At 40.9% G+C, this 25,715-nt stretch overlaps 1 protein-coding gene across 3 annotated transcripts in view; it reads right to left on the bottom strand.

Moving 5' to 3' along the window:
- The window catches only part of RAP1GAP2 (RAP1 GTPase activating protein 2), a 693,938-nt gene extending 668,532 nt beyond the window's left edge, over window positions 1-25,406 (bottom strand). For all 3 annotated transcript variants that reach the window (XM_075594386.1, XM_075594388.1, XM_075594392.1), the window contains exon 1: window positions 25,240-25,406. The gene's annotated coding sequence lies outside the window, so the exon portion shown is untranslated. The remainder of the gene's footprint in view (window positions 1-25,239) is intronic.
- Window positions 25,407-25,715: the final 309 nt, after the last annotated feature.

Genomic DNA, 25,715 nt, shown 5'->3' with positions numbered 1-25,715 from the left:
ACGACACACAATTCCTTGTTAATCCCATCATTCATGACAACCCCGTCAAGTATGACAGGTGATGTATTAGATGGAATAAATCCTGTTCTTTCTTTGGAACCACCCTCAATGGAGAAACTCTCAACCACAGTAATGGGGGAGATGAAAACGGGCCTGCCATTCTCTCCTCAGCTGGGCTTGTGTCACTCGTCTCTGTTCCCCACAGTTCCGGGTTGGATTCCCAGATGACAGGAGGAAGGCAGGCAGCACTGTGTAGACAATCCCTCGCAACGAACTCTCATCACACTCTATGTGTTTCACTGGCTGAACGGTTTCCTCAGGACTCCTGATGAAACCGGTCAGCCGGTGAAACGTGTAGTGTGTGAGCAGAGTTCATTGCGAGGGATGACACGTTACACAGTGCTACCTGCCTGCCTCCTGTCATCCGGGAATCCAACCCGGAACTGTGGGAGCGGAGACGAGTGACGTGAGCCCAGCTGAGGAAAGGAGTGGAGAGAACGCCCAAGTCCCAGCTGATCACGTCTGTTACTTGTTCAAATATGTGATTTTGTATTTGACACCATATGAGTGTATTTGACCTTTTATTTATCTAGATAAAAACTTTTTTATCAGTCTACACTATCTTGGCTTTTCTACTTCATTACACTAAAGTATTATACCTGTAGATCTACTGGGTACAGAAACCAACAACGCATGAGACACCATTGGCATGGATTTTTGGATATGCACTAAAGAATTGGGAATTATGGGGCAGAGCTACGCATGTGCAATGTGGATCAGAGCTGATCGCAATTCCCTGTAAGCAGAGGAGAGAAAGGATCGTGGAGAGAAGAGCTTGTCCTGTCATTTGCCATATGCAGGAGGTATCTTCCCCTAGAAGGCTTCCATACACTGGGGGAGTTCCGTGTAGACTCCTGACGTCACATTGAGACGAACGCAGAAGCGGAGAACACGTGCAGACGCACGGAAACCTCCAAGGCAAGACAGATAAGATTTCTGTTTACCGGAGACATCAACACTCCGTGAAGAACGGCAACAAAGGGGCTGTGACGGCCTGAATGATCACACTGTGCGATTCTAAGAGGGAATTTGTGAGTGTGATTCCAATTGTTTTAATCAAGTTTTTTAGTAAAGCATTTGTCAAACATTATTGCACTATATTTGCTATCCATTTTATTTTTCATGTGGAACACAAGCCATGACCTCTTCATTCAGTAGAATTCATACTGAAGATAATAATTAGCTACAAGTAAAGTTTTTCTATCAAAATCTATATCATTTACCACCACCAGGGTGCTTTTCCACTGTTTAATAAGCATCAATCACAAAAAGGATGTAAGGTCTACTAAATATTACAACACACTCCTTCAGATATACCCTGTATTCATCTGTGTAAGGTATCCTAAGGTTCACATACTGTGGGGACCTAGTCAGGTTATTATACTGTGTGGGAATTTCACATTAAAGGTGATTACAAGAATTCAGTAATATACAACGTATTGAAGCACATGTTTTGTTGTCATATTCTTTCCAACATATTCATCAGAGAGAAAAAACCATCAGGTACCAGGATTCCAGCGCCAAAGAGGACTATTTGTGTGTATATCTAATCAAGAAAGACTTTTGAACAGGCCTTCAAGTCTTCAGGGCTGCAGGACACTGGACTTTCTAATGAATCGGTATCGTGTCTAACATAGTTGTAACACTGTAGGCAAGTCTCTTTGACCGCTAGAGTTGTGTTTTACTTGATATTTATCACGCTATTCTAGTAGCCTCAATAAACTCATCAAGGCTCTGAAATAGCGAGTTTATCAAAGATTTCATCTCGCCAGCCATAGATGGGATCTGAGAGCAGGACTTTGAAAAAAAAAAATGCATTTTTCCTCCATCGGATTTGCAATAGACAATAGTTTTTTTTTAAAGTTAAACTTCTTTGCTGGCTCCTACACAAATTTGTTTGCACAAATTACCTTCATGGTGACGGAAGTAGAGTAACGGAAGTGATGTCACTGTGGGCTAAAGCGGCACGTGTCATTGTGGGAAAAAGACGCGGTCGCATGCGCTGAGGCCTCCGGCGCTCGATGCACATACGCAGAAGCAAGGACACACACACACCACCCCCATCTAAAAAATAAAGAAAGGCAATATGCAATGAAAAAGAGCCATTTGAATAGCCATTTTGAATAGTAAATAATCGCTGGTACATTTTCAAAGGGAAATGTTAAAACAGTAAGCACATTCTAAGTGAAACTTCTTTGTGTTTTTTGTCACTGAAATTGTATTTTGATGTTTTCGATTGAATAAAAAACTTTTGAGGGTATAATTACATTTTCACTTAAAATGTACGTGCTTGTCACACACACCCTTTTTGTTTACATTTTATTCTGCTACTTCTGTACATGTCAAATCGTGCGGTTTGCCAATCGAGAATAGGCCCCTAAATGCTCCAGTTCAGTGGGGAACTCCTGCAGTGACCCCAGGGATAGTTCTGATACATACAGTATGAGGCGCTGCAACGTAAAAATAAATCAACAAAGCTAAAATAATTATACAACTACAGTTGTATTTACCTTATCATACAATGTCTCCAACGTAATGTCCTTGCATCACCACAGTATTCGGTGCAATGCTTTTAAAGCAGCAGTTCAAGCAATATCCTACATGTGTTTTTTGTTTTTTTGTTTTTAATAAAACAATTCTGTACTATGAGAAAATACTTGTAGCATTTAAAAAAAAAATAGCATTTTGAAAGACATTTTTAATGTTTCTAATGTAGGAAGCATTTCCAAAATGGCAGCCCCCTCCCCCTTCTGATAGGATCTGGCTCTTGAGCCCCGCCCTCTCTCTAGCAGTGAACCAATTGCATCTAGTAACTGCCCAGTCAATCATATTCTAGGAACTACATTGCCCAAAATGCTGTGCAAGAACTGAATTAAATAGCCATGAGCAAGTGATCGATTGCAGTCGATTACAGGGAAACGGATCGATCTGCATCTTAGCTAATCACTTGTCAGTGTGCAGATTGTATTGATGCACATATTGAATGGGAATTTTTTTTTAAATGTATTTTTTTTTTTTAATGGCAGCTTGAACTGCAGCTTTAAAGTATTTTGAAATGACAAGCTACATGTAGGAATGTGAGAGTAGTTACTAAGCGCCTGTGTTCTTATTACTTTATAATGTGGCTTCAGTATTTACCACCGGCTTCAGGTGTGCATTCTGCAATCTTCTATTGTAGTACATAAAAGGCCAAGTCCAACAAAGGTGTCAAGAACATTTTACTAACACGCACTCATATAACACTTCATATGGTTATGCTACATAATATTGTGCACTATTCAATAATAATCCTAACTAAAATATGCATTTTATTATTTTATATATCTGAATAGAAATACAAAAAATGTACTATCATAGAGAAGGCAAACTTGGATTTAAAAAAACCTGAGTATACAGGATGTTTATATTGTTTATGGATTGATGAACAATAACAGTATCATGCGTGCGACTTATTGCAGTATGTGCCTATTTCATATATAATTTTGTGTTGAGTATTATGTTCTTTTAAACAAATTAAAAGATATGACACTGACTATACTTTCATTTACCAGCCAGTAATCAGATAAGCCTTGCACAGTTTATTGTAATGTATTTCTTGCTATGTGTTTTTATTACATGCAATTATCATTGTTATGGTGATAACTTGATGAAAATACAGCTGCATATTAAATGGTAATTCAACGTGTTAACATATGAAGAAGGCACATGGTTGTGAGTAAATATATTTTCCAATAAAACTGGCAATGATTGTAGTTTGGTTCCAAAGCAAAGTGTACTGCTGAAAAAGGAGACTTGTAAGGTTTGAAAAGCTCTCTACGTCCATTAAAAATGACCATGTTGGTCCATTAACAAGATACAGTATCACAACCTTCACCAATGCTGCTCGAGTCTAAATACAGCTGAAAGGACTCCACAGCTCTTAACAACTCTCATGCTAACTTAGATGATAGTATATTATTTGTACACTACTAGTCCCAGTGCTGTCAATGTGATTATATAAAAGCCACTTTATTTTCTGCCAAGAGAATATCCTTCTTAAATCCACTGCCTCGCAAACCACTTTATATACAAAAGCATTGCATAGCTACAGTATGAAGGAAGCAAGTTAAAGGGCAGGAAGGCAAGATGTGACCAAGACAACCAGAAGAGTACAAGGAGACATCCAGGTTTGTTTTACTGTACTTGAATGGTTCTTTTAAGACTCACTCACATTCCCTGCACTGCCATATCTTTCTATCCTGCCTAGTCACACTATATTCACAGAACAATAGATGTAAAAGGGCACTCCTATATAAAGTGAAGATATTAATGTGCCAAATCAGTGTCACTACCAAACAGATTAGTGCAAAGCATCAGTGCAATTCACAAAGATACAATGTGATAATACATTTTTTTAAAGTGGTAAAAGTGCTGAATAGTGCTAAACTTAATTAAATATGTGAAAAAATACAGCTCAAAACCCTATGGGGAATGGTCCAAAAATTCTCCTTGTAGAACAGTCTTCATGAATTGGGGAACGCAAATTCACCAAATTTAAGAAAAATAGAAACACCATATAGTGTAATATATGTCCAACTTATTGTTGACTACCAATGATAACCTCTGAAATGGGCACTCACATTCTTCCAAATAAAATTAGTCACTTCCAAAGACTGTGGGAAATACACAAAGGGTTAAAGGGATCCCAGAATCAATCGTAGCACACAGGTCAGATGTTTTCAAACTCCTTGCTTCTCGTATTGACGTGTGTGTAGTGATCTCAGCAGAAAGAGAACAGTGTGAACCATGCAAATAGATTTTATATGTAAAAGCACTTAAAAATGAACACTTACACAGTGCCTATTTAAAATACGCATGTAAGCAAATATGTGTTGTGGATACACAGCATTCTCATCGCTGCCCTAACTCACACAAATTTACTTTTCAACCCCTGACCTTACTCCTGCTGTACAGACCAAAGTTTCTGAATGTCTCTCTGCTATATATCCTAGATGGCCCTCCGCCGACATAAACCTAAGGCCGTGCTTACAGTGATGGCGATGCGACCGATGACATCACCCGTCGCCACTAGCGAAAGTTATCATTTAACTTTCAGCGACGTCGCTGGCAACAGGGTCATTGATTGGTTTACAGACAGTCACATGTGGCGACAGTCTGTAAAAAATAAAATGTAACCCGCTTCCAAACTTTGGTCGCTCCGTCGCCGTCGCGCTTACTATAAGCGCTGCCAGCGGAGTCAATTGTTTTGTTTTAGAGCGGCGTCGCCGGCGCAGGCACTATAAGCGCAGCCTAACATGGCAAAAACATAGCTTCTTATACTTCCTCCAAAACCTGGCCCTACTACCTCCTTGCACATTACTGTTGGAAGTACCATCATTCACCCAGTAGCCCAAGCACGCTGCCTAGGGGTCACACTTGATTCCTCTCTCACATTCTCCCTTCACATCTTCACATTCAAAAGGTATCTAAAACCTGACGCCTTTTCCTCTGCAATATTACAAAGATGCGCCATTTCCTCTGTTACTTGACTGTTAAAACTTTGACTCAGGCCCTCATTCTCTCCTGTCTCGATTACTGCAACCTCCTGCTGTCCGGCCTTCCTGCCTCTCACCTGCCTCCCCTATCCTTAACACTGCTGCCAGAATCACTCTACTCTTTCCTAAATCTGTCTCAGTGTCTCCCCTGCTGAAATCCCTCTCCCTTGGAGATGACGTCACATCCTTAAAAAAAAGTCAGAGGCAGGCACATGATACAGCGTCCAATTGGATTGGAGCTGTACCATCTGACCCTAAAATGTGACGTCACAGCATATATAAGGCCTGTACGTCTCATTTTACCTCAAGAAGCTGATGAGACAACATTCTGTTATGGATATACCATGGGGCTTTTGGATTGAAAGAAGAAGATAGAAGATTAAAGAAAAGATAAAAATAATTACAGATGAAGATAGAAGATAAAAGAAAGAAGACCTTTTTTTAACCTGATGCTGGTCTTCAAGGTGGATGGCGTTGGATTGCGGGTCATGATGTCACGGAATGAGATATTGCAGATACGCCGGGATTCGGAGGGTGAAGACTTCTAAAGATACGTAAAATATTGAATGTATGAAATTGTTTTTTTTTCAGGTTTTTTTATTGTATTTATTAATTTTTATGTATTTGCTTGCCCATTGACTGATAATATATTAATCTGTGCCCCTTAGGGTAAAGATAAATAGAGTCATAGCCAATGCATTTTTTGGCAAATGCTTGTTTTCTACTGATTGTTATTGTTTCGATTTCTGTTTATTGTTTGGATTAAATTGTTTTGAATTTGGATGGCTTGTACATTTTAGGATTGGTTAGCGTTTTAAATTAATTATTTGTTTTGTTGGCTACTGGTTTAAATGCATTAATTATTTTGTTGGCTAGTGGTTTAAATTAATTATTTGTTTTGTTGGCTACTGGTTTAAATTAATTAATTGTTTTGTTGACTAGTGGTTTAAATTAATTATTAGTTTTGTTGGCGAGTGGTTTTATTTGTTTCATAGTTTGCTTGGATAGTTATTTCTTTAATTGTATTGTTTAGGAATAACATAATTGTAATATTTTTGCTATTTTGGTGATAGATAATAATTTGTGATGTGTACTATTAAGCTATTTAGTTATTTTATTGTTGGGGTGTTTTGGTGCTTGTGTATTTCTATGATTATGGTGTATTTTTGGCCTTAATTATTTTTATTAGGTTGAACATTGAGTGATATAGTGGTTTATCATACCCATATTATATGGGTATGATATACCACTGTGCCAATCAATGAGTACACGGTGGGTATAGTGGGTCCGGGGTGGGTGGTTAGGCCTCCCGGTTGGGTAGCGGGGGACAGGTGTTAACCCCTTAATTACTATAGCGGTTATTAACCGCTAAGGGGATTAAGGGGTTAGAGGCCATTAGATTGTATTTTTTCTGTATTTTTTCTGGCAACGGAGGACATGGACCTGGAGTATGCTGATGAGGATGCCCTTCATGATGGCAGGGGTAAGTTGAACGTTTTATTTACTTTATTTATGCTGGCTGGCTAATGTTTGATTTTATAATGGGCAAATGCACTATTATCCATATGTGGATAATAGTAATTTTCCCATTACTGTACTGTATGTGTTTGGAGGGAGTGGGGGGAGTTGATGGGGGTAGAGGAGGTGGGTAGTAGGGTTGTTGTGTTTATTTTTATTTCTTGGGGGTAGAGGGATTGGGTTAAGGGGATAGTAGCCCCAAGGATGGATGTTTAGGCCTTCCGGGGGGTAGCGGGACTGGTTAACCCCTTCATTACTATAGCGGTTCCCACTTCTAAGGTAGTGAAGGGGTTAACTCCTCCCGCAACCTTCCAGGCAGGTCTAATCACCCACCCTGGGACTACTACTTCATCCACCCCTCTGCCCCAAGAAACAGGCTTCTGAGGTTTAACCCCTTCATTGCCTTAGTGGCTAGCCGCTAAGGTAATGAAGCTTTTTTAATATAAATTTTAATACGTGTAGATGAGCAAGGGGTCTCCAGAGCAGAACAGCGTTGATTTGAGGTCCAGGGACCCCCTGGTTTCCGAGATATGGGGTGCTGGTATATCCTATGCATTTAAATGTCCCGCATCACATGACCGTGGGAATAAAATGCATAGGAGATACCAGCACCCCATAACGAGGCCTGTATCTCGGGAATCAGGGGGTCCCTGGAACTGAAATCTGGTTCTGCTCCAGAGACCCCCTGCTTTTCTACACTAGTATTACATTTTATATTAAAAACTTTTAATCGCTGGCGAGATATGAGCAAGGAGAGGCGGCTCTCTCTGTGCAGCCCTCTCTGAAGCTGAACGACATCGCCGGGTAAGGCCTTTTCACAGAGGCGATCTTCACGATCTATCACGGCTACTCGCCCGTTTTGGGAATTTTGCTATCACAGGTAATCGAGGTTTTCTGAATACCGTGATAGCAACGCTAAAAAAACAGGCGAATTAAATGGCCCAGTGATTTTTTTTATGAACGCTTATAGCAGAGGCACCTAAATATATTATCCATCTTGCAGGGCTGAAAGGTTGAGTTAGACTTGTAAATATTTGAACCATTTAATACTAGGCTTGTGTAGGTGTTACAGGTGTCTTGGGCCGCTATTCAAAATGCTGTGATACCACTGATGAAGTGACATCACACCTCCCTGAAACTGAGAAGCAGCTTCACAACAGTTACAAATAAATGAATAGGGGTTATAGGCAGCAGAGCTATCTATCTTCATTGCTGCGTATACTGTTATGAGTACTGGTAGCACTACATACAAAAGTATATAAAAAAATAAGACATCCTTTAAAACCATTTGCAAATTCTTGATTCTTCCGCAGTTGTACCTTTTCATGAACTGTTGATTGTTAAATCCAAGAAACAGCAGTGATTGGGAAAAACAACAACTCAGAATGGGTTGAAGAGGCAGCAGAGCGTAAAAGAAACAAAAGGTAATGTATTTTCAGGCTGTATGAAAAATATCCATGAATGTGATAATAGTTGCGAGACATCACAAGTCGGCAAATACAAACCATCTGGTAAAAAAAAGCAGCAGCAGAGGGATCTCAGAGCTTGAAATACATCATCAGGTTTATTGATGGGGTTATTATAAATGAGGCATTCAAGGTTATTTCAAAATATGAATGGTGGTTACCACCAGGCTGAGAAATGTGGCATCCCTAGTAGTGCAGGCAACTTATAAGAGTTTAATATGCCCTTGTATATGATATTTTGTGATAGGACATTTTTGTACAGAATGTTCAGTTTAGTCTAGACAAAGCTACAAAATTTGGTGAAACAATGTTTATTGAGTGAGTGAAGCCTTGTGCCTTTTTATAATAATAGTACTGATCATCAGGGCTAGTTACCGCCAGGACAAATGTCCGGGACTGGCTAGCCTGGACAGGAAGTTGGGCCTAACTACCTGCAATGTAAGCAACTGGGCGGGCCTGTCTCTCCCTTCAGCAGAGCCCTTCCTCGGGCTGCAGGCAGGCTCACGTGGTCCTGTGCCCCACTCTGGGCTCCCCCCTCTGTTTTGGCCCTCTTTTTCCCTACGCTAATACCTCCTTCTCCCCCTCCTTGGGCCCATGCTTATGTCCACTAGGCCCTTCCATCCAGGCCGAAACCTACTCCTCTCCACCCAGGCCCATACCTACTCCCATCAGGTCCATGCTATCCCTCCATTATCTCCTTCTCCCCCCATAGATCCTTCTCCCTCCCCCAATGTGCCTTCTCCCTCTCCCCAAATAGCTCCTTCTCCCTCCCCCTAGCTCCTTCTTCACTTACCCACAATACCTTATTTTCCCCCATACACCAAAGGGTTAAGGGGGCTGCTCCTTTCATTTGTTCTGTGCCCTAAGATTTCTGTTAGTGGCCCTGTTGATCAGTGATGGGTTGGAACAGTGACAGTAGTCAAGGCAATGAAATAGTGTTGTGACTAGGGATGTACTGAAGCACACTTTGGTCTCTATGTATCAAAGGTAAAATGTATGCACAAAGTCGATATTTTGTCACAACTCATGCTAAAAAATACCTATGTTTTGTATTACTATGTTGTAATATTATTTGTGCCATTTTTGGGTGTATCTTCGACGAGATGAGGGATTCATGGCGGAGCTACATTTGCATATTGTCACAGGTCTACGTATTAAGAACTGTGCCACTTGCGTTACTTCTCTTGATAGTTTTCTGCGTTGGTTTTCTTCGTCACTTTAAAGGAAGCGTCAGCCTTTTAATTCGTGCAAAATAGTAATGCAGCCTGCGCTAAATTCTAAAACAGTAGAAATACGCTTAAAAAATGTGTTGCGTTTGAGACAAATCCATCAGCACAGACCGCTTTCTTGATACAGTAGACCCAGTGGCATAACTATAAGCCCGAGGGCCGCACTCTTGGGGGCTGTTCTCTAGGTTAACTATATTTGTCGCCGACTGCGCATGCGCGAATGTTCCGATCTGTTCGCCTACAGCGCATGCAAGATCGGCACTTGCCAGCTACTCGTGCGCATGCACGATCAGCATTTGCCGGTCGCTCGTGCGCATACGCGCCCGGCAAGCTCCAATGGAGCATTCGCATGAGTGACCGGCAAACGCCGATCGCACATGCGCACGAACAGCCGGCAAAATGTTGCTTGTGCATGTCCAGCTATGCCACTGAGTAGACCCTTTTGTGCATGGGACTTCAACCCTTGTTACCTTTCTCAGAAAATAGGTTTAACAACCAGGAGTATTACCATTGTTTCTTACTGTTTACATGTATTTTTATTTGGCTCAGCGCTCTAGTATATTGCTCGCCTTAAAGCCTACCGAGTATAAGAAAGCTGGAGCAGCTTCGAAAAATAAATAGTTAATTTCCTTCATTGGCCTCCATTCATTGTAATGCAAAATCGTTAACGATAATGAACCTCCATTCAGCTGAAGCTCAGATTTAAGTGCATTCATTCTTTCAGTATTGTGGGACATCAACAGAGCTATAAAATGTTCAATAAGTGACTGACCTTTACAAATGTAGCACAAGTCTGGCGGCAAAAAGAGAACAAGAACGAAAAGTTGTTTTAGTCCCTGCATCCTTTTTTAATCATTGGTAAAGCTGTTCATCTCCTTGTCCATAAAAGGTTATAAATGAGATGGTTTGGAAGGAATTAGCTGTGCCTGTGTAGTTTGTGCAGCACTACTGTACAGTATATGAAAACATCTACTGTACAGTATCTAATTAATCTGAAGTTCTTAGGGGAGTATTGTAAGCAAATTACTGGTGTGTGTACACTGCACCTGCATTGCAGTAAAATGCTATGCACGATTTAATGCACACATTGTTTTGCGAGCTCACACACACACACATACGTGTCTGTACTAGGATATCTTGAAAATGCAGAGGATATTTCACTCTGTTCGTCCATGACAGGAATAAACAGAAGCATAACAAGCTGCACGGGGAGATAAAACACTCTTTCCCTTAGACACAACGGGAGTAGCACTGGCTGTTGCCTGTTGACATATATTGATTAGCATTGTGATGTACAGCAGTGGGTCTGAGCAAGGCAATCCTATTTCCATGAAAACAAGTCACCCATTGCTTTAATCATCCTTGTGTCAGAACAGAAAGTCTATAATACACATAAAGCAAGGCTAATTCCAAGTTTCTTCTCCTAAGAGAAATAGAATGCTTTCTTTCATTTATTGGATATGAGATTCCTGCATTCTTTATCTATCTGATAGCTTAGCAACAATATATGCTAGAACACGGTGCAATATTAGGGCAAATGCAGGTATGCAAAATAGCAGGACTGTTATTTTATTATTATTTTTTTTAAGCAGACTACTTACAGTATGTGGTTGGCAGACTTTTTCTAAATTGTAAGATAACCATTGACTGTATGTTTTTAATGCTGCAGGATAGATCTTCATATTTGTCATGTCATTCCAGCTCAATAAGAGTTATCAGTGGAAGCGGGTTCCTTTCATTTGCTACGATTTGCAGAGGAAGGCTCTAGGACAATTTTTAGTGCAATAGACAAAAAAAGTCAGAATTCCTAGAAACACATAGATACAATGACACGGGACACATTCCGGTGCTCTCTCTTTCAGGAGTGGTATGTTGTTATTTAGAGAGAGATAGTAATAGTAATATATAGGTTACTAGCTGAGATACCTGGTGTTGCCCAGGATTTCATTTTCCAACTCCCCCTCTGTCTCCGCTCCATTCCCCACTCCCATTCCCAGCTCCGCCCCCCCCCTATTCACAGCTGCCCCCGTTCACATCTCCGATTCCCCTCCTTCACAGCTGTGTTCCCCCACCCTTCACACCTCTGTTCCCCACCCCCCCTCACAGCTCCGTTCCACCCCCTGCACAGTTCAGTTCCTTCCCCCGCCGCTCACAGCTCCGCCCCCACATCTCGTTCACAGCTGCGGGCCCCCGCCGGTCACAGATTGCATTACTTCAGCACCATGTTCCAGCCTTCCACACGCTCCATTTATGAAATAGAGGCCTCAATCTAATAATACAATTAGGATGAGCCCAGTGTTCGCATGGGTATTTGCATCAGTTTGCATGAGACTCTATTATCAACAAACATGAGGACACTCATGTCTCAAAGACTTTCCATTTCCAGTTCATTCCCCTTCCAAAAAAACCCATTCTCCAATATATCCCTTGTATGCCCTTCGTTAATTTGTTTACGGCAATAACTACAGTACATGCACTGGTGGGTTAAAATGATCTCACGCAAAGCAATGCACAATCATTTATCTCCTGGCAAAGGTGAGGTGGTCTGGTAAAGAGATGTATAAAAGACAATTTTGGTGAATTTAGGACAGTAGCAACCCACAGAAAACGTATGAGGAAAAAATACCAACATTTACCAAGCTATCTTTTTCATCTAAATGATTTCAGTCATCCAGAAAATCGTCATATGCATAAAATTCAGTTGCAATGCTCTTAATTTCGCTTGGCTGTATACAGAGTACACACAGCGTATATTTGTGTTTTTGGCAATCTTATCAACGTTTGTGCATTTTTCAGTTATGACAAAATATGAAAATTGGCTAATATTTTCATATTTTGGGAAATAAAATAGAAAATGATAATGTACTATAATGCTGTGTGCAATTTATTAAACATTTGCAAACTTGCACATCTTCAGTCCCGCACCCTCTAGGCATCATGTGTCTTTTCCTGTTTACACAGCAAAGGTTTCCCAGTATTTTTATAGTGGCCTGTACTGTACATAGCAGTGAAACGACATATTGCACATGAAATTATTTTGAGCAATACAAAAGGTGCTATTGACTGGACAATCGTATCTTTGATATGCTGCAGTATAGAAGATGACACACTATCATTGCTTCAATGTTAGAACGTTAGATTACATACTTTTACAGAGATTTCAGCGTTTGTTTTCCATCTGTACAACGGAATATTACAAAAAGTGGTAAACACAAGCTCCTTACATTCAAACAGATTGAAAAACACTTGCAAGCTTATTTTTTAGAGTCCTAATCTACAACACAGCATCAACATGACTTGGAGATCCTTTAGAAGGCAGCGATGACACCATTTGAGTTTGTGGCCATTCACATACTGTACATGCATAAAACATAATAGACTTCTGATAGTTTTGCTATACATTCATTACTCAATTAGTATACAGTAGGTTACATATACAATATAACATGTTAAATAAGTAGACCAAAAAATACTATAACTGCATTACTGTACTTTCACATCCATGACATTTCTATCATCTTTATAAACAAAACCCTACATGATGTCACTCTCTATTTCATTCACGTAAGATAAGGCACCATTGACTTATATGTGAGTTTCTGTGCAATAGTGCCCCAATCGGCACAATAACAGTTTCATGAATAACCGTCCATGTGATTCACCCAAGGTCTCATAGAATTTGGTTGCGTAGGAAAGATTTAATTCCAGCATTCTAACAAAGACTCTTGTCACAGTCAGCTAACTTGAGACATTACAAGAGAACCTGAAAGTAGAGAAAATATGTCCTAATTCAGTTCATATGTGAAGGTGTATTTCCCTTTGGAACATATGTTATGTTTGTGGAGCTGGGAATTATTAAATAGTTATTTGATCACAAGGACCAGTGATCATTTTTGTACTCACAGTACCACTTTTATTAATGTACTTTTTGCCAATTTATTTTCTGAGCATTAGACCGCAAACCTTGCTGCATCTTGTAACCATAGTTCACCTTTAGTGCTTTGTTGGCTGCTGTCCGAATGTTTAAAGGGCAAGATCAAAGTACTTAAAATAAAAACACTAAATTGAATCTTTCTTCTGCGGATTAGAAAGAATGGTACTTAGAATAAAGACATTGAGTGTTGAGATTCCACTCAGTCACCTGGAAAGAACTAAGAAATGTTTTTAGAGATATTTCAGAGTAGTTTTACTAAGACCCTTTGTCCACATGTCACAACTACTGTGTAAAGAATTCCTGAACAGAAACCGTAGTACTGAAAGACTGCCACTGATTCTGAAAAGGCCAATCATAGAACACCTTAATCTGTCATCTCTTTCAAAGAATGACAAAGTAAAAATAAATGACCATTGTTAGACAGAGATTGTACTTGACTGGATTATCCAAAGATTAACAAAAGACCAAGATGATGACCAACAGTAAATTGGGAGAATGAAATCGGAAAATTTGTTGGATCAAGGTAGAAGAGAGGCTTACATCTGGAGTACCTAGAAGATAATTGGGGAGGCCTTCATCAAGCAGGGGATCAACAAGGGCTAAAGATGGTAATGATAATATATACACATACATACAGACATATTCCCTTAAATCCTTATCTCACTGCCTCAAAGTGTCGGTAAAGTGGCATTGGTTGTTCAAGAAGATATAAAGCGGCACTTGTGTTGTAGGTTCAATCCTACTATGAAAGCTTGAACAATATTCCCAGATGAAGTGAGACAGGTACTTGCAAACATGCAAATGAGGCCATCATGGCAAGTAAGTTCTCAACCCCCAAATATGGAAGACACCGAAGGTGATGGCTCTCATTCTCTAGATGCCATTATCCCTAGGCTTGACAACATTCAGGAACAAAGCATGAAGGTGGAGCATACTAGGAATCTGCGGACGTGAAAGACCAGCGGTTATTCATACCTCTGTGTGGCTTCCTACAACTGCTGGACTTTCTCCAGTGAAGCAGCACTGCAATAACTGGAAGATCAGCTTGAAAAGATTAGATGGAATATTGTTGGCCTTAGAGGAAAATATGAGGACCTCATTGAGCTGAAAAGTGGACACCTATTATCAGGGCCATAGACAGCTTTCCCGGGCCCAAATACTGCACCCCACCCCAAATACACACACAAACAAAATTAGCCCCCCTTCCTAAACACACACACAAAATAAGCTCCCTGTAAGTAATCGGGGAACACATCCTTTGTGACGTGTTCCCTCCTTACCTGTCATCACACAGACCTCCATTCTGGCACCAGCGCATGCGTGCACCCCCGCTCTGCTTACAGAGCATGCGCAGCTCTTCTAGAGTGCCATGGAGCTTAGCTTCCCCCCTCGGATGCGCCGTGCTTCTCTCGCGCGCAGCGTGCACATGTGATGCCTTGCACCGCTCCCCAGCTGCGTGGCAAGTACTCATCTAGCCCACTTGTCTCTTGCAGCCAATCCTTGCCTCTGCGGAGGCCGCGCCTCTGCTCCGCCTCCCTTGCTACTGGTTCCTGTATGCTACAAATACCCTGCAGTTCCCTTTCTGCTTTGCTGAGCATAACTTGTTGTAGCCTTGAGCTCCTGCGTCTGTTGTGCCTGGCTCCTTGTCTTGTGTTCCTTCCTGCAGTTTGATTCTACGTGTTTCGACCCGGCTTGGCTTCTGAACCCCTCTAGATATTGACCCCGGCTTACCCTCGACTCTGCAGACTTCTCCAACCCAGACCACTGCTCTACGAACTTCCACGATTCAGACTTCACTAACCCCAGACCATGGCTTAACGGACTTTGACTATTCTGACCTCTCCATTCCAAGACCTTGGCAAGTATCAGGACTAACCCACTCTCTCCAACCCAGACCCGGCTACGTTGACAATCCACCTGCCAGGCACGCTTCCGCTGCTGTGGGTGCGTGGTTCTATACTTCCCCACCTCAGTACCAGGGTCCTGTCTTGTTCGTGGGCAGCGCAAGCGTTACACTCCCTTCCCAAATACACACACAATAAGCCCCCCTCCCCAAATATATATATATATATATATATATATACATATATATATACAAGCAGTCCTCGGTTATCCGACTCAATGCGTTACTCAAAATGGCGTTGTAAAGCGAAACGTTGTAAAGCGAAACACGTTTTCCCATAGGAACACTGTTTAAATGAAAGATTCCGTTCCTGAAGGCATTTTTAACACTAAAATACACCAAATATTTTATGCCGGCAATAAGATATGCAGCACACACATAAATTATATAGTGTATATACTGTATTATATATATAATATAACATAATAAATAATATATTATATAGTATAATATAATATTATATAGTATAATATTATATATACGCTCTTATGACGCTTTGCAACGTTGTTTATGTGAATGTGTATATATATATATATACACACATACACAACGTTGCAAAGCGTTGTAAGAGCGTTGGATAAGCCATTTTGGCGTTGTAAAAATTAATATAGGTATGCATTAACTAGCGTCGGATAAGCCATTCGTTGTAAAGCGAAGCGTTGTAAAACGAGGACTGCCTGTATATATATATATATAATGACAGAGTCACTGTCTCTGTATGCTGGAGTGAGGGGCAGTGTGTGTTCTTTCCAGCATGCAGGCAGTTAACTTCCTCTGTAGGAGCAAACTGCACCTGCAGCTAATTAAGTGGACTGGGCTCCTGAATGAACAGGGCAAGCAGGAAGCTGCCTGCAGAGAGAAACTTTTCCCCAACCAGGAAGTCACTGGTTGGTCTGGTCCCCAGGCCTGCAGGGAGCAGAGCCTTGGGACCATCTGGGAATCACACCAAGGAAACAAAATGCCACGGGAAGGAACAAACCGCAGGACGCGGTCCTGCTCCAAGGAACTGGTGTTCCAGACCTAATGAGGAAGCAGGGCTCTGACATGTCCAGAGGGATTGCCTAGACTTGCTTGGGACAGAGTTCCCCATCTAAAGATAAGGACTTTATATCTTATTCCAGACAATAGAAATTTGTTTAAATCTGGATGTAGGCTAGTTACCCAGGTGGGTAGCTAGGGTTGTTCTGTGAGTTAGTCTCCCAAGAGGAGTAGGTTTTGGTTTTATGGTTTTGTTTTCCTTAATGCGACAGTGTGTCTGAGTTATATCATCTGTCACTGAAATGAAGAATAAACCACTGAAGGTTAAAGGACTGAGTGCCTCAAATGTATATACGTTAAAGTTGCAGTCCCCTACTACAGATGAAACTGTTGGTTTTGGCCCAGATTCTGAGGAATTCCATGAATATGTCGGGAAAAATACTCAGCATAGTCCATAGACGCTGTAATGGCCCATCGGATTAACACAGCTGGGGTCCCTGCATTTGAATGGGACTCATGCTGTGTGAATCCTACCAGGCTGCAAGTCCCATTCAAATGCAGGGACCCCCGCTGTGTTAATCCGATGGGCCATTACAGCGTCTACGTACTTTGCTGCAGAGTGTTTGCAAGATGCATGTGGTTTTTCCTCAGACGCTGGGCCAGAACCAACAGTTGCATCTGTAGGACCAATAAAACAGGCAGAAGCCTGAATGATGCAATAATGTGCTACGTGTTATACCTTTGTCTGTTTAACAACCTTAGAAGACTCTGTTAAAGAGCCCGGACAGACGTCAGCGCTATGTAAGGGAGCCGTTTGTCACAATATAAATAAATATATATATATATATATACACATGTACTTTGGGGGGCAGGGGGCCTGGGAGGGTGGTATAAGGGGGTCATGGGTCTGGAGCATGTGGGCTTCCTGGGGCCCTTGGATGGGTGGTGCACAGGTGGGTCCTGTAGGTCTGCGGAGGCCTAAAAAAGGGAGGGACAGATGGGAGGCACCAAGTAAAGGGGAGAGCCCTTCAGTGCAGCAGGAGAGAAGGGAGGCGATGGACAGATGGTGGCTGGCCCTTCTTGCCTGTACAGAGGAAACTGTAGGGTTGCTGGCAGGGAGCAGGCCGGGCCCAGGACAGTAGTCCCGGTTGTCTCCACCTGTCGGCGGCTCTGCCTATTATATTACAGAGGTCAAGACAATGGTAGAATCAATAATAAGAAATGGAAAAACAATGTAATGGAGTATGAAAGCATATCAGAAAGAGCAGCCAGAATTATCATTCAATTAACAAATAGCTACAAGCTTCAAATAATCCAAGTGTATGCCCCAACATCAAGTTCCACAGGTAATGAAGCGGAATATTTCTACCATAAAAGCAAACAACTTACTGTAACAAAGAAAATTGCTACCTAAACGAGCTTTATGGGCGATTTCAGTGCAAAGACGAGTGCCTAACAGAAAGATGAAGCATCAGTTAGTAAATATGGTTATGGTAACAGGAATGAATGAGGAGACAGATTAGTACTGTAGAATTTGCAGGTTGTAAAAACTTCAATATTATGAATATATTCTTCTGGAAGATTCCAAATAGAAAATCGACATGGAAAGGACCAATGGAATCAATAATTAAATGGACTACAGTATATCTTAGCTAAAGAGAAACACTTGACTGCACCAATATTAACCGTTTTGACACAAAAAGTGATCACCAATTTGATCGCAGCAAATTACCTCACAATGCGAAAATGGAAAGAAGAAAACTATTTAAAACGGAAAAACGAAAGCAATCAACATCAAGAACCTCGAGAATAACAGCAGACAGTTTAAACTGAAATTCACTTAATCTTACTCGAGATGCAAGGGGATACTTTAACAAACAACGATGAAAAATGTATAAAGATTGCAGCTCAAAGTGCAGTAAAAAATGAAGGAGTTGTTAATAAAAAACAGGATGAGGCAAGTCAGTTCCTGAGGAAATTACAAGAAATGAAGCAATCCTAAAAATGCAAGAACAACATTTTTTTTTTACATTTACAAGTCAAAGGTAGGCAAACGCAGCAGGGGGCAGGGGGCAGGGGGTAGGGGGAAGGGGCAAGAGAGAGAATATCTTACTAGAGTCCCAAGTGCTATATACTGTATATCCCCCCCGAACACACCTGTTATACAACATGTGGAGAGGCCATCTGTGCACAAGGATTTGTGCACCCGTGAGATACAGTACCTGGGAAATATTTAAATTTTACTGAAATTAATGAATTTGTTTGCGATATCAGTGACTATATGAAGAAAACAAAGTTTTTTTTATTTCTTTTTTTCCTATTTTTGACGTCATATCTTGGTCACATGAGATCCAATCCACCCGAGACAGATACCAATCAAAGCTCAACGAGTGCTGACAAAAACAATATGAATTTTCATAGGTACTGTAGGCCTATATATGAAGCCGACAATAGAAATAATACTGAAACAAAGGTACACCAAAAGTTTGAGCATTTGTTTGGTCATGCCGGTCACAAACATCCTCGGCACTGAAGGACTTAATATTCGACTCGCCAACAACTATTCGCCTGACACATTTTTGTTGAAACAATTCATGCGAAGGTATCCAATTCCACTCATGGCCACTATTCACATATTTGATCTAAACATTTGATTTGCCCAGAACTTAAAATATGTTGATGAGGGGGGGCGGGTGAGTACAGAGGGAGTATTGAGACCTATTTTACTAGAGTCTTAAGTGCTACATATATTCGGATATGTGGGAGCTCAAATGCTTGGTTCCACCATTAATCCATATTGATGTAGACAAATACGGGGGTATATGCGTTGATAGTGTAGTACTAGATCTTGACGTAAATATATTAATATGCAGCATCAATAAATATTTTTCATTGCCACGTGACCTGTTCCTTCCTGCTGTGCACCCACACATACTACTTTTGCTACATATATTCACCTGAACACACCTTTATACAACATGTGGAGAGACAGCTGTGCACAAACAAATTCCCGGATATACCTGGGAAATAGGGTGTGCAAATGGATCCTATTAGGTCTCTCTCTCTTCCTCGCCTCTAAAACCCATATTTCAGGGTCTGGAGGGAACTAATGACACCTTTGTATAAGGTATAAATTAACGTCCGGTTATTTGAAGGCAACGCAATGTAGCACTAAAATAACCTAAAGTTAACCCTATGCTAATGAGTTAAACGTCAGCCATTGTTTTTGAATATAATTAGCTCAGTGGATTTGAGTTAAACTCAGGGAAAATAACGAACTTTACTAATTTAGGTAACCTGATGTTATCCCCCTGATTTAACAGAGTTTAGTCATTCTTGGACTATATGTATGATCACCCTTGCCATCCTCAGGCCCATTATACTCCACTCCGCCAATCTAACTTAGCCATCTCCCTACATAGACCAGTTATAACCAACAGGCACCCAACGGGGAACAAATATATATTAGAAATAATCAGTATAGCCCTATCAGGCATACTGTAGTTCAATTAGACCGACAGTTCAGGTCACATACTGTAACTTTCCATAACCTTCCCTGTAGCCTGTTCCAGCTGACACGGGAAGCGGAGCTCTGATACAGAGTTTCCCTGTAAGGGAATTTAACATATTCTCTGAACCTAGATTTGACAGGGGATTGCACACACAATGAGAAAGATTGCAATACCAGACATATTCTTTATTAAGCAACAGACCAAAGGAAGAAAAAAAAACACAGTAGGTTTATTCGCAGCTACGTGCAGCCAGTGAAGAACATTTTTTTCCCTTCTAGATAAGAATTGGATATACACTCTGTACAGCAGGATATGAATACATACATGAATTTATGAGACAATGCTTCCAAGATGTAAACTTGCAAATATGCTATACCAGAGTCTGCAGCGCATATTAATCAGCTCCCCATATTTATCAGGAGATAGATAGTTATACTTGAACACGTGGCTTTTATTTTTACGTTATTGATGAATACGTTCACCCAACCCAAGGTATGCCAATGAACAATTAAAGTTGTAAATCAGTATAGTCCAAAGCGGCCATTCGGGCTATTATTGGCCGAAAATCTCATTTTAGTCAATGTGAATTTTTGGCCAATAAAGGCCCAAACAGTCACTTCAGATTGTATTGAATTCGTCCTATTATAGGATCATAAACAAGTTTTAAGATGTTGCAGCATGCAAGCAGTGGAAACCTCTTTTGTGCAAACGTTACTTGTGGCTTACCATTAAGTATTGCTGCTTTCATTATTGCAGTACTGGCCAACTCTCTCTGATTTTTAGCTATCATTTTGTTTCCTTTCTCCCTGTAAAAGAATTCCTCATCCCAATGCTAGTTCTACAAATGCGCCACATTTCCATTCCATCTCTCTCTCTGAAAGGAGTTTTCCCACGTTGGCTATTATGATTATTGTTTCAACCATTAGAGTGCACTTAGCCTTTAAATGTACCGTATGCTGTCCTACTCATTCCTCTAAACGCTCCAATTAGTCATTCTGGCAGAAGTGGCCATAAGTTTCCTTTTTGGTGGATGCTACTGCTCACCCTTGTAATCAAAAATATGTATGTACAGTAACATCTAGGACTACAAACAAGAGGAAATCTCTAAGACCAAGAAAAGTGATGCGTATAATCAACTTTTGATTACCACAAGTCAAGGATGTTCAGATGGGTATCAATGGAACAAGGGAAAACCCGGGCGCTCCCTCCAAAGTGTGTAACCGGGGAAATGTAACAAGATGTTTACAACCTTAAAAACATATACAAGGTTCCCCTCAGTTTCGTCATCTCGTCCTATGGCTCCCCAATAGGATCTATCCAGGATCCTTGTTGGTACAGGGGTACAGAAAGAAAGGGGGAGCACAGGTTGAGGAATTTTACTATGGTGTATATGACCTCTAATAGATGATGGTGGGTGTAATAAAAATATAAAAACACTTAGACGGCCTTGTGTAAATGATATCGCAGCAAGGTTTCTTTACGGTCTTCTTATCTTTGTCTCTTAATGGGAGGAGCCTGAGGAAGCCCAAAAAGGGTGAAATGCGTTGCTCTTACCATTAAGCAAATTTGTACCAACACAGCCACCGTCGAGGAGTAGGTCTAGAGGAACGCAGCACTATACCTGGACGCGGATTCAGTTAGCTGCGCACCACGCGCCCTACGATCAATATCCCAAAGACTTGCTGTATTTTTCTTTGTTTATATATTTTTCTATGAAGTGTATTTTAGTGTTTTTAATGGTCCAATAAAATTACTTGTAGTCTATTCCAACTAAGACTTTACTTTGCTTTGCACCACCATCAAGGAGGGGCTATCTGCTATTCTTCCTACACTTGGAAGTTAGCACTGAAATCCTAAGAAGAATAGAAAGATATCTTTATGTGTGCTTGCTCACACGAGGCCGTGTGAGTATTACCCTGTACTCCCATTTATATTTTATATTTTACCCCCACCATCTCTCAATGTTACAAAACATTGAGATCCTATATGCAAGAAAAGATACTTTCCCCCAGGATTGCACTCACACTTGCCCATGTGAGTGATTGCAGTTTCTGCTGCTTTTTATTTATCACAGTCTGAGATTTATCAATATCACATGTATTTTCCTTAAAATATTTGTTTATATATCTGTTTGCTCTGAGGGGGATATCCCAACTGAAAGCTGTCGGCGAATCCAAGAAGAGATCAGGACCTGAGGAGGGAAAAAAACATTCCAGCAGAGACAAAGAAAAGAAGACCGTAAAGAAACCTTGCTGCGATAGCATTTACACAAGGCCGTGTAAGTGTTTTTATATTTTTATTACACCCACCATCATCTATTAGAGGTCATATACACCATAGTAAAATTCCTCAACCTGGGTATCTAACACAAGGCACAAGTCCTATTTGGCTGTTTAGCAGCACAAATGTACCTAACTCACATCACATCTGATAAGTTAGTCTAATTTTCTTACTCTTAAATTGTCTCTCAAAATACAGGCACACACTAACTAGACTTGAAAAAATGTTGTGAAGATGTTGGTGACTGTCAAACAAATAGTCTACGGTAAAGGACAATCGATAGTCCGTATCGCAACTCACTGTTTTGGAGTAAGTCTCACTGATTTTTAGCAGAAGCAGTCTCGTAGACCTCAGTGTAACCATTACTTTTTCCATTACAATGCACCCTTGGAGGGGGACATTTCTGGTATCAGTTATTTCATCATTTCAGTAATAATCAGGTTACAGCACAATAAAAATATACATTGTTTGTATATTGAAATTACACTATATGCCATTATGTATGTTTCAGTTCCAAAGGGCCTGAGGGTGTACTCTAGAAGAGGAAGGTCTCATGTGGAAAAAATATTGATTAGGTTCAAAGTAATATTGTAGATAATATATTGTATAAAAAGAAAGGTCATTGACTTTCCTGATTGGTTCTGAGCCATGTGTTAAAAATGTTTCATTCATTCCCAGGAACAAGCCCTGCAATTTGATTTTTTTTAAGACTAAAAATTCAGTTAGCAGGATCTGGTAGCAAAAGAAAGCTCAGCTAATACCAAAAAGGTACAATGCTAAATCTGACAAGCCCATTCATGCTGTGCATTACCCAGGAGTTATATATGGCTAGAAAGTTGAAATAATAAAGCCTGTGGCCTTTCTCCTCTGGCTATTCATTACAAATCTGTAACCAATATTCCATTGTGTCTTATTGATTACTATTGATGCTTTTCAGACATACAAGATAAAACATATGTTTTGGTTTTTATACTGTATATTAGTTGTCACTCTCCTGTGTTCTACCTCTTTTCCCATCATCCTGAATTGCTGGAGAACAATACAAGCATGGGCCCAATTCCCCCATGGTGAACACAGCCAGGTATATCCAATATCACTGTGTAACAGGGGACTTATCCCTGTTCACAATGTGCCTCTAATCCAGTAGGGTGGTGGTTAACTGCTGGTAGGCAATTAACTAACACCACCTGGCTGATTACAGGTGTTAGAAAAAGCCTGCCTCTGAGACAGGAAGGGAGATTCCTTAGTCCGCAACTGGGCTGAACCAAGGAAGGACAGATGTCTTGAGCGGCAAGCTGACAACAAGACAAAGGGGACAAGATTCTAAACTTGGAGCCAGACATTGCATTAGCACACAAGGGTGCAGATCCAAGAGAGCAGAGAAGTTTCCCCTACAGCAACCCAGCTTACAGATAAGACTTTTCTTATAAGACTATTGTCTATGTATATTGATAAATGTCTCTATGATTTGGGCTGGTGAATCGCTGGGCTAACCATGCAGTTAAAGAGAACTGGATCACAAGTGTATATATACTCCCGAGTGGAGCGGATTTTGTTTGCTGATTTACATGTTTGCTGTGTTTAAAGCAACAGGCGCATTAAAGCCTTATTTTAATTTCACCTTAAAACAGTCTCCATTGCATACCTCTGAACACATCTCTTACACACTGATTAGGGACACTGCATCCCATTCATTGCTAGCATCAGAGATCTCTGATCTCTGGATTGCTCCTTTAACATCCAACTGCATTGCATGGTGACCTCACTGGAAATGGAGGGGTGAGATGGTAAGGTGGAGACAAGGTGGGATGAACCAGCCACCTGGTTCAATGAGCATTTAAAACATGTGGGACTTCCGCAATAGTTTTTATAGTAGGTTATACTGTAGGATCTGCAACTCCCGGACATCTGGTCTGTCCACGCAGATGCACCTACTGAGCACCTATGAAGAATGAACTGTCACGTTTGGATACCAATGAGTATCCCTCAAATATTATCTCTCATTGCAAGCAACAAGTGCATGTGTGCACACAACAGTTTCTCCAAATAATCAGCTGCCCACTGGGATTAGCGGTGATAACCTGGATTCAGCACCTATCACAGAGGAACTTTATTTTATTACAGCTGGAGAGAATGTGAATTAAAATGGGCTGTGAATGAATATTCATATGAAAAGAAATTCCATAACTGCAGTTTTATTATAGGAGAGAACGAGCAGCAAGAAATGCATCATGGCATAGTATTCGACCGTCAGCCCTTCAAACCTGTTATGATGATAGCCGATTGCCAATCCCAGTAATGGTGATAAAGCATACTTGGGGTTTAGTTACCGTTAGATGAGATCACATACATGCCTGCAGTTATCTGAAGCTAGCCAATGCTCTGCATCTTGCCTTAGCTAAATCCCAGGGATAACTGTGTTAAACATAACATTGAGAAGATTGTTTTGTAATGGGCAAAGCTATACATACAAAAACACGTTTTTAAGATGAAGTGATGAAACAGCAAGATTGCAGCGAATGAGCACCTTTTAAATAAGACATAAATAGACAGAGCTATACAATAAATATACGTTCGTTGACAAATCCATCTATTAAACTCTTACCAGAATGTAAAATTACATTCATGCAAGTGCCATATATTGCAAAAACTGTCATGCACAAAGTCATTTACGATTGTGCTTAAAAGCCAGCATGTGCTGTATCACATCGCATTACAGCACATACACATCCAAATAGGATGTTAAGTCTGCAGGTTTTCCTATTGTCTGCCTTCCTTCAGCATCATGGTTCATATACAGTAACATATGAAAAACAGAGCCTTACCTTGGTCGCTCTAAGCCTTCTCTACAGATTGAAGCCTGAGAACAGCACACGCCAAGAAGGTTATTGTGAGTCTCCCAATACAGCAGTGTGGAGCCGGAGCTGGGGCTATTGCTTTGCAGCTATTAGTAGATTATGTGCTTGTCGTTACTAACCTGCTGTTTTAATGCTCCACGGGTCTCTTGGCATGCTCTCACACACATTTACAACATCCACCAGGGGGCCATACAAGCTTGCTGTATAGTGCAGCAACTCTTGTGTTCTCATAAGAGCAACATACTGTAGAGCAGGGGTGCGCAAACAGGGGATGCAGGATTTTTCTGGGGGGTGTGGGTGGTTGCAGAGGCCCCGCGCTCTTCCCCGATGCATTTAAATTAAATGCCAGGGGACCGCGCAAGGCCTCTGCAACCTCACCTTACCGGGATGCAGCCGGCTTATGTTCACGTTGCCATGACGCCGCGAGGTCATGTGACGCGTCG

This window comes from Ascaphus truei, chromosome 3 (genome assembly GCF_040206685.1).
Source record: "Ascaphus truei isolate aAscTru1 chromosome 3, aAscTru1.hap1, whole genome shotgun sequence".
NCBI lineage: Eukaryota > Metazoa > Chordata > Amphibia > Anura > Ascaphidae > Ascaphus > Ascaphus truei.
Note: the sequence above shows the minus strand (reverse complement) of the source record. Positions and strands in the feature narration are given on the sequence as shown.